The 9887-nt window shown below is 34.9% G+C and overlaps 1 pseudogene; it reads left to right on the top strand.

The window, feature by feature from the left end:
- Positions 1-2980: 2980 nt before the first annotated feature.
- Positions 2981-3884, top strand: LOC123284112 (olfactory receptor 2T33-like; annotated as a pseudogene).
- The last annotated feature ends 6003 nt before the right edge of the window (positions 3885-9887 follow it).

The raw sequence follows: 9887 nt of genomic DNA, 5'->3' as shown, positions 1-9887 counted from the left end.
TGTGTACATGTATACCTGGAAAACTATCCATAACCTATTCCTGGAGGGGAAGTATTTCTCTCACTTCACGAAAATATATACGCACATTTAAAAAAAAGACTGCACTCAATTTCAGTCACCTTATTTAATAGCCTAACATTAATTTGGTCCACAATTCATGTAAAGAAGAAATGCTTATAATATTCTCATAATTTGCTGAGTTAATATGGACTTTTAGTTAAAGGCTAAATGTTTCACTTAGCAAGTGAATGCATTTATATATCCATAAAGCCAATAAATTCTTTATTAAAAATTCTTTGTATGATATTTAGTGAAAAAGATCAAGCTGCATTAGTTATGTACAAGAAATTAAGTAATACCTTTATATTGACCTTCCTATTAAATTATCTATTATAGTATGTTGCAAAGCCTAATTTACTAAAATACCATACATCACAATTTTTCACAATAGAGGAAGATATTACAGAGTTACTTATTTATTTACTACACTTTTGTTTTAAAGAGTCATGGTTCCAAATTTATTATTTATTTAGACACACACGTGCGTGTGTGTGTGTGTCCATGTGTGTATCTCTCTATCATCTATCTATTTCATCTTCACATTTCCAGAGCATTCAGTTAAATGATCAAATTGACATTTTGTGCCATGGCTTTCTAGCTATTGTTTATGTGGGAAAAATAGCAACTAATGATATAGACCAACAAATAAAATTGAAATTAATAATTTTGTTTCAATGTGCAAAATGACTTTGGAAATTACTTCAAAATTCATTCATGCACAAAATATCTTAATTATTTTAGTAATCTGTTAAGAAGCTTTGTAATTTAAAACATATAAATGCAGCAAGGTTAAGTAACTGACTCCTCATCACATATATAGAAAATGATTCTCAAACCAGGAGTTCTGTATCTTGAGCCCAGAGTTCTTTATCCATACATCCCCACATCAATATGATCAGTCTGAGGGTGGTTTAAAGTTATAATTGAGGCTGAGAGAGCCTGCAGGCAAGGAATCACGGTCTGTGGCTATAAGAGGAGAAAGATATCTTAAATAGTGTACAAAACAAGGAGCTGAATGCACTAGATAGGAGGTAGTGCAAATCACTAAGGCTTGGCAAGGCCTCGATTAGGTAGACTGCTTATGTGTCTGGTATCAGTGGTTAAACAAGCCATCGCAAAGGTGCTGGTGTTCCTGTGTGTTGTTGTATCCGTTCAAACGTGAATGCTGACGTGGTGGAGGTAGCACTTTAATGAGCCATTAGCACTGACTTTCCATAGGTCTCTTAAAGAGACTGCCTATGTGTTAAATGGCTCTGCAAGACATGGGCTCTGTCTGCCGCCTAATTTTTATAGTATTAGAGTATTCACAAAATCAAACCCTTCGGGTTATAAAGCATCATCACTATCTCTGTCTCTGTAGTAAACAATTACCAATCAATTACCAGACAATTCCAGAAAACAGGCTCAGAGGTTATTGTGTCTCTAAGGCTTCGGATGAAATATTTTTGGACTGTCCATGTCAGAAATAAAGAGGTCTGCAAACCTGTCCATAAACAAAATTGGCAAATTTGTGCATTTTTCTGCTAATAAAAGAGGAGAGTTGGCTCCATGCACCTATATGCTCTTCTGCTCTTCATGAATTTACAAGTTTTGTTCTTAGTATGGAGTTTAAACAATGTCAAACACTAAAAAATCTTACTTATGTTCAGTGTATAGCAGCTCTCAATCTGTGAACCCTTCCTCATAAAGCCATGCTCATTTCTGTGGGCTCAGTCATTTTGTTTGTGTCTCCAAAGAAAATAGATCTGTTTTGTTAAATATTAAACAACCATCCTCAGAAGATAGGCCAAATATGTAATTTAAGCATTTTTAAAATATTTTTCCTCTCAGATATATTTATACTTCACCTGTGACTAATAATTATGCTTCATGTAATATGGTTGTTTTAAAACTGCTTCCTTTTCTTTTTAATCACCTTACTCGTTGTTATAGTTATTGCTATGCTCTCCAAGCATTTACTCTCATCAAAGGTCCTCTCATGCTTGCCTTTCATACTCACCTGATCGTTGCAAGCCTCCATGACGGTACATTGTGTCGTGAAACGATGCGTAGGGCATGGCTCCAAGTCCTAGTAAGCTGGGGAAAGAAATGTGCATTTTATTCCAAGTGTGATGGAAACAGACTGAAGGTTTCAGAGCAGAGAGTGATGAACTAGCATAGCCGCACTTTAAAATCAGGTAATAAAAATAGTTATTTAACGAGAGGAAGTAACATTTTCATCAATTATTGGGGATATTATGTTCCTTCAGTGGGGAAACTTTGTTATACTCATCTGTTCCCTTCTGTGGCCCTTGTAACCCACAGTGAAATAGCTGTAATTTTTTGTTTCTTAAAAAAATAACTAATTTGAGTATGTTAAAATTTCCAAAATTTGAAAAGAATTCATCTAAGACTCAAAGAAATATAAATAGCAAATGTTTAAATAAGTGTTTATTTTCTAACTTGGTTAAATTTTGGTTTCAGTACACATAAGAAAAGCACAATAATAATAATTATTAAATAATATAAAACACAGCCAAATTAACTACTTACAATTCTATAATCTTTGAAAGCTTTTTTCTACTTTTGATTCATTTTGATCTATTATACCAACCAACCAATATATCATTGTGTGAAATACATAGACTAACGTTATTTAAAACAGTGAAAGGCTGAGTTACAGAGAAGTGGAATAACAGGTCAAGCAGAACCATCTTAACTGGGATGTAGGGCTTTGAGTCAGGACCTTGGATTCCATATCCAGCACATGTGCAGAAGTTATGAAGCCAAACTAAGGTTTGTAGATGATGAAAGTCCCTTCCTTCTCTATTTTTCCATTTGCAGAATCACACCAGAAGAAATCGTGGAAAAGAGAAACACAACATCAGACTTCATTCTTCTAGGACTCTTTAAACATACAAGACCCCACCTCTTTCTCTTCATGGTGGTGCTGACAACGGCCATTGCTTCTCTTATGGGCAATGTCGTCATGCTTCTCCTGATTTACTGGGACCCCCGGCTCCACACACCCATGCATTTCCTACTGAGCCAACTCTCCCTCATGGATGTGATGCTGGTTGCCACGATCATTTCCAAAATGGCTGCTGACTACTTGACTGGCAAGAAGTCCATCTCCCCTGCTGGTTGTGTGCTGCGGCTCTTTTTTCACTCACACTGGGTGGCGGCGAGAGTTTCCTTTTAGAGCCATGTCCTATGACCGCTACGTGGCTGTTTGCCATCCACTGAGATATCCTGTCCTCATGAGCCAGCAATTATGCCTGAGAATGACTTTGGGGTCTTGGTTCCTGGGGGCAGCTGATGGGCTCATGCAGGCTGCTGCTACCCTGAGCTTCCCATTTTGCGGTGCACGTGAGATCGACCATTTGTTCTGTGAGGCCCCCATGCTGGTGCGTTTGGCTTCTGCTGACACATCAGTCTTCGAAAATGTAATGTACATCTGCTGTGTGTTAATGCTTCTGGTCCCCTTTTCCCTCATCCTGACCTCCTACAGTTTTATCGTCGCAGCTGTTCTCCAGATGCATTCTAGAGAAGCCTGCAAGAAGGCTTTTGTCACCTGCTCCTCACATTTGGCTGTGGTGGGACTCTTTAATGGAGCTGCCATTTCCACCTACATGAGACCCAAATCCTACAGGTCAGCTGACCTTGATAAGGTCGTGTCAGCATGCTACACTGTCTTCACCCCTGTGCTGAACCCCCTCATCTACAGTCTGAGGAACAGCGAGGTCAAGGGGGCCCTGAGAAAGGTGGCTGGGGAAATGTGTAAATTTAAAATGACAGCAAACTTAGTCTCATTCTTCAAATTATTCAATGCTAAACGAGTCTAATTTCCTGAAGTCGTTAACATTTAAACATATGGTAATTCTCTCTCCTTTAATAAGGCTTGAAGAGAAAGTTAAATTCTTTGATCAGTATAATAGGAAGTTGTTAAGAATTACGTGAGACTACCATACTAAGAGAGGCTATTTTTTGAGCACTTACTATTTGCTATGCTCCACACCAAGCAATTTTTATACATTACTTTGCATCCTATTAACAACTATATGATATAAGTACTTTGACACCCATCTTCTAAGTGAGAAAATGGAGGCATGGGAAACTAATATTGTTCTCAGTATCACGCAGCAAATAAGTGTTAAAATGTGACTCCCAAACTTGTCCTTTAAGTTGGTATATTGATTTCTGTCCAGGAATTTATTTTAAACACTATGTTCTATGTCTTTGATCTGTGCATGTTATATTTTCACTGTTTTTGTAAGCAGTCTTTCACAATCTGTTTTATCTGGATCTTGAAGGCAAGCCATTTTAATTCATGTAACTTTTTGTTTAAGTAATGTATATCTTTCCCCAGGCTCTAGTTGTAATTGCAATGGCCAATCTGTTTTAAAGTACACCATGACTAAATTCTCTCTTGAAATTAATTGTGTCCATGATGCTTAAATGTTATGTTGATTCATGATGCTCATGGGGTCCATGGATATGAATTCAGACACATAAACATGCTTAGTCTTAATAGAACACATGATGATAGTGAGTGAGCAAACCTGAGTAAGTCAGCCATCTGTTATGTGGATCACCTCACATCTGCAAATGTCCAGATAACTAGAATTATTTATCATGCAAAATATGGGCACCAAAAATAACAATACATTTCAGGGAAATAATATAGACCTGTTATCTGATGACAGTTAAATTAAATATGAAATCAAAATTAAAAAGAAAATTTCAAAATAGTTTTGGAAATTCTATGTCTGTCTCTTTATTTTTTTGATTGTTTTTCAGAGATTTTACCCTTAGCTTCTAAATAAATGTTTCTGTAGAAAATTTTCAAAAGGCACTACTGATGTGTTTTCCATCGATGTCTAAAAACAGAGGAACATCATGCAGAAGCTGTATGTGCAAAATCAGGAACAGTAAGAAAACTTGAAGTGGGGAGTTACCTTGAACATATCATCTTCAAGGCATTATTTACTTACAGCTGATACAGTTTTTAGTTAATGCAGTTAATACAAATCTCAAGCATACAGGTTACAAATTTTACCTATATATATGCTTATGTAACTACAACAAAGATCAAGATTTAGAATATTTCATATTTCTAGTACTCTTGGAGTCTTCCTTTTGCTTTTTCCTAATCAAAAACTCCAAGAAGCTAATCATTATTTGAACATATAATTAATTTTGCCATGCTTCTTTCACTCAATACTATATTTTGGAGATTCATCCATATTGCTTTTTGAGATTCCACATGTAAGTGAGATCATATAGTATTTTTCTTACTCTGATTTTCCATTTAGCATAGTACCTACAAAGTCAATCTGTGTGTCACAAATGCCTGGGTTTCCTTCTTTATTGTGGCTTAGTAATATTCCATTGTGTGTGTGTGTGTGTGTGTGTGTGTATACACACACATATACTTAATACATATATACATATGAAACAAGTTGTTTGCAGGTGTTTTCTATTGTGAATAATGCTACAATGAACATGGATGTACAGATATCTCTTTGAGATTCTGATTTCATTTTATTTGGCTATATACCCATAAGTTGGGTTGTTGGATCATATGGTAGTTCTATTTTTAATTATTTGAAGAATCTCCATACAGTTTTCCATAGAAGCTATACCAATTTACATTACCAACAACAGTGCACAAGACTCCCTTTTCTTCACACCCTCAGCAACATTGTTATCTCTGGTCTTTTTCATGATTGTCATTCTTACGGATGTGAGGTGAACCCATTGTGGTTTTGATATGCTTTTCCCTGGTGATTAGTGACATTAAGCATCTTCTCATGTATTTTTTGGTCATCTGTAAGTCTTTATTGGAATAATGTCTATCCAGGTCCTTTGTCCATTTTTTCAACCAGGTTGTTTGTATTTTTGCTATTAAGTTGTAGGAGTTCCATATGCATTTTGGATATTAACCTCTCATCACATAATTTGAAAATATTTTATATGTTTAGTATGTTGGCTTTTCATTTTGTTGAGTATTTTATTGTAAAGAAGGCTTTTAGTTTAATGCCATCCTATTTGTTGATTTTTGCTTTTTCTGCTTGTACTTTTCATGTCATGTCCAAAAATATCAATGTCAAAACCTACATTGAGGTCTTCTAAGACCTTGTCGTCTGAGAGTTTTATGGTTTCAGGTGTTCCATTAAATTATTTCATCCATTTCCAGTTAATTTTTGTGAGTGGTGTAAGATAGGTGTCCAATTTTATTTAATTGTGTGTGAATATCCAGTAGTTCAAATACTGTTTATTGAAGAGAAAATCCTTTTCTCATTAAGCATGCTTAGCTCCTTTGTCAAATATTACTGGACCATATATGCATGAGTCTGTATCTTGGCTCTCAATTCTGTTCCATTGTTGTATATGTTTATTTTTATATCAGTACCATCTAGTTTTGATTAGCATAGCTTTGTAATATTGTGTAAAATCAAAAAATGATTTCCGTTGCTCCCAGCTATGCTATTTTTTCTCAAGATTGCTTTGAATATTCAGCATCTTTTGTGATCCCCATACAAACTGTGAGATATTTTTTCTATTTCTCTGAAAAATGCTCTTGGAATTTTGATAGTGATTGCATTGAATATATAGATGGCTTTAGATAAGTATTGACATTTTAATATTAACTCACTGATCCATCATTATGGGATGTTTTTCCATTTGTTTGTGTCTTCTTCAAATTTTTTCTTATACTTTATAGTGTATAGACTCCCCGCTTTGCTTGAATTTATTCCTAAGTATTTTCTTGATGGTATTATAAATAAAATTGGTTTTTTAAATACCTTTATCATATATTTTGGTGTTAGTGCAAAGAAATAAAATTGACTAATTTAATTTGATTGATTTTGCACCCAACAGCTTTACTGAATTGAATTATGCTAAGGATTTCTTGGTTGAGTCTTTAAGATTTTCATCCATAAAATTATGTTACCTCCAAACAGAAAAAAATTTACTTTAACTTTCAGATTTTGGTGTCTTTATTTCTTTTTCTCAATGAATTGCTCTGGCTAGGACTTCCAATACTATCTTGAAATCGAGTGATGAAGATGTGCATCTTTCACTTGTTCATGATTTAGATGAAAAGCTCTCAAACTTTCACTATTGGGTCTGATGTTAATCACGGACCTTACATATATGTACTTTATTATGTTCAAGTACATTATTTCTTTACACAATTAGTTGAGAGCTTTTATTATAAAAGAAGGATAAATTTTTCAAGTAATTTTTCTGCATCATTGAAAGAAGAATAAGATTTTTACCCTTTATTTTACAAATGCGGTGTATCACACTTGTTGATTTGCGTATGTTGAGCCATTTTTGTATCCCAGAGACAAGTGCCACCTCATAGTGATGTGTGATCCTTTAAGTGTGCTACCGAGTTCAGCTTGGTAGTATTTTGCTGAGAATTTTTGCAACTATATTTGTCAAAGTCATTGGCCTGAACTTATTTTTTAGTGTACTTATCTGGCTTTAGTGTCATAGTGGTGCTAGCTGAGTAAAATAAATTCGACAGTTTTCTTTCTTTTACAAATTTTTGGAAAATTTCGAGAGGGACTGATGTTAATTCATCTTTACTTGTGAGGAAGAATTCACCAGTGACACAATCTGATCTTGGTCTTTTCATTGTTGCGCTGTTTGATCACAGCTTCTAGCTCCTTAGTCATTATCAGTCTGCTCACATCTTCTGTTTCTTTATGATTTTGTTTTGGTAGGTATGCATTTCTAGGAATTTATCCATTTCTTCTGTGTTGTCCAATTTCTTGGCGTGTAATTGTTTATAATAGTTTCTTTTGATCTTTGTACTTTTTAAAGATTTTATTTTTTCCTTTTTCTCCCCAAAGCCCCACAGTACATAGGTGTATATTCTTCATTGTGGGTCCTTCTAGTTGTGGCATATGGGACGCTGCCTCAGCGTGGTTTGATGAGCAGTGCCATGTCCGCGCCCAGGATTCGGACCAACCAAACACTGGGCCGCCTGCAGCGGAGCGCGCAAACTTAACCACTCGGCCACGGGGCCAGGCCCTGATCTTTGTATTTTAATGGTATCATTTGTAATGTCTTGTCTTCTAATTATATTTATTTGGGTCCTCCATTTTTTGGATGTTAGTTTTGCTAAAGTTTTGTCACTTCTGCTAATCATTTAAAAAAGCTCTTACTTTTGTTCATATTTTAAATTGTTTTCCTATTTTCTATTTCACTAACTTCTGCTCTACTTTTTAATATGTCTGTCCTTCCTTCTGTGAACTTTGATCTTAGTTTTTGCTTCTTTTTCTAGTTCCTTGAGTAGTAGTGTTATCTTGTTTATTTGATATATTTTCTTATGTTTGTGTTTATATTTTTAAACTTGCCTCTTGGTATTGCTTTTGCTGCAATCCATAAATTTTGGTGAGCTGTGTTTGCATTTGCCCCCAAGATATTTTTTTGTGATTTTCATTTTCATTTCTTCTTTGATTTTTTTAGTTATTCAAGAATGTGTTGTTTAATTTCCATACTTTTTAAAATTTTCTTATTTTCCTGCTTTTTTTGATTTCTAGCTTCGTACTATTGTGGTTGGAAAAGATACTTAATATAATTTCTAACTTCTTGACTTTGAGGAGATCTGTTTTTTGGTCTATTTGATTTACTCTGGAGAATGTTCTGAGTACATATGTGAAAAATGTATATTCTTCTGTAGTTGGATGAAATGTTCTGTGTAAGTCTTTTAGAACATTTTTCTAGACTGTTGTTCAAGTCTTTGCTTATTGATTTTATATCAGCATGTCTCTCCATTGATGAGAGTCAGATATTGAAATCCTCTACTATTATTATATTGCTGATTATTTCTCCATTTAGTTTTGTTAGTGTTTGCTTTATATATTTATATATTTAGATGCTCATATCTTCTTGATGAATTCACTTCTTTATCATTATATAATAACCTTATTGATCTCTTTGGCAATGTTTAGCTTAATATCTAATTGGTCTGATATGAGTATATCTACACTTCTTCTATTTTGCTTACCATTTACTTGAAATATCTTTTTGCGTCCCTACCCTTTCAGTCTCTGTGTATCCTTAAAGCTAAACTGTGTCTCTTGTACACAGCATATCGTTAAATTTTGTTTTATTTATATATTCAGCCATTTTATGTTTTTGGTTTTTGTGAGGAAGGTTAGCCCTGAGCTAATATCTGTCCCCGTCTTCCTCTACTTCATATGTGGCACTCCTGCCACAGCATGGCTTGATAAGTGGTGTGTAGGTCCGCACCTGGGATCCGAACCGGCAAACTGCGGGCCACCCAAGCGGAGCACAGGAGCTTAATGCCACCAGGCTGACTGCACATTATATGTTTTTTTTTAGTGGAGAATTTAATCTATTTATCATTAAAGTAATGTTGATAGGTAAGGGCTCACTATCACCATCTTTTTAGTTGTTTTCTGACTGTTTTGGATTTCTTTGTCATTTAGATTGTAAAGTTCTATGATTTCAAGATAGGTTTCTGGACACTTGGCATCCCAGGGATAAACCCAAGTTGATCACAGTAACTGATCCTTTCGATATGTTCTTGAGTTCAGTTTGCTTTCTTGAGACTTTTTACATCTATATTCATCAAAGAAACTGGTCTATTGTGTCGTTATCTGGCTTTGGTATCAAGGTAAACCTGGACTTTTTAAATGAGTTTGGGAATCTCCACTCTCCTTCAAGTTTTTGGAAGAGCTTGAGAAGGGTTGATGTTAACTCTTTAAATGTTTGGTAGAATTCACCAATGAAGACAGCTATCCCGGACTTTTCTGTTCTGGGAGGTTTTTGTTTACTGATTCAGTCACCTTGCTACTTATTGA

Source organism: Equus asinus, unplaced genomic scaffold (assembly GCF_041296235.1).
Source record: "Equus asinus isolate D_3611 breed Donkey unplaced genomic scaffold, EquAss-T2T_v2 contig_1, whole genome shotgun sequence".
NCBI classification, from domain to species: Eukaryota; Metazoa; Chordata; class Mammalia; order Perissodactyla; family Equidae; genus Equus; species Equus asinus.
The sequence above is the reverse complement of the archived record's forward strand: the minus strand, read 5'-3'. Positions and strand labels throughout refer to the sequence as shown.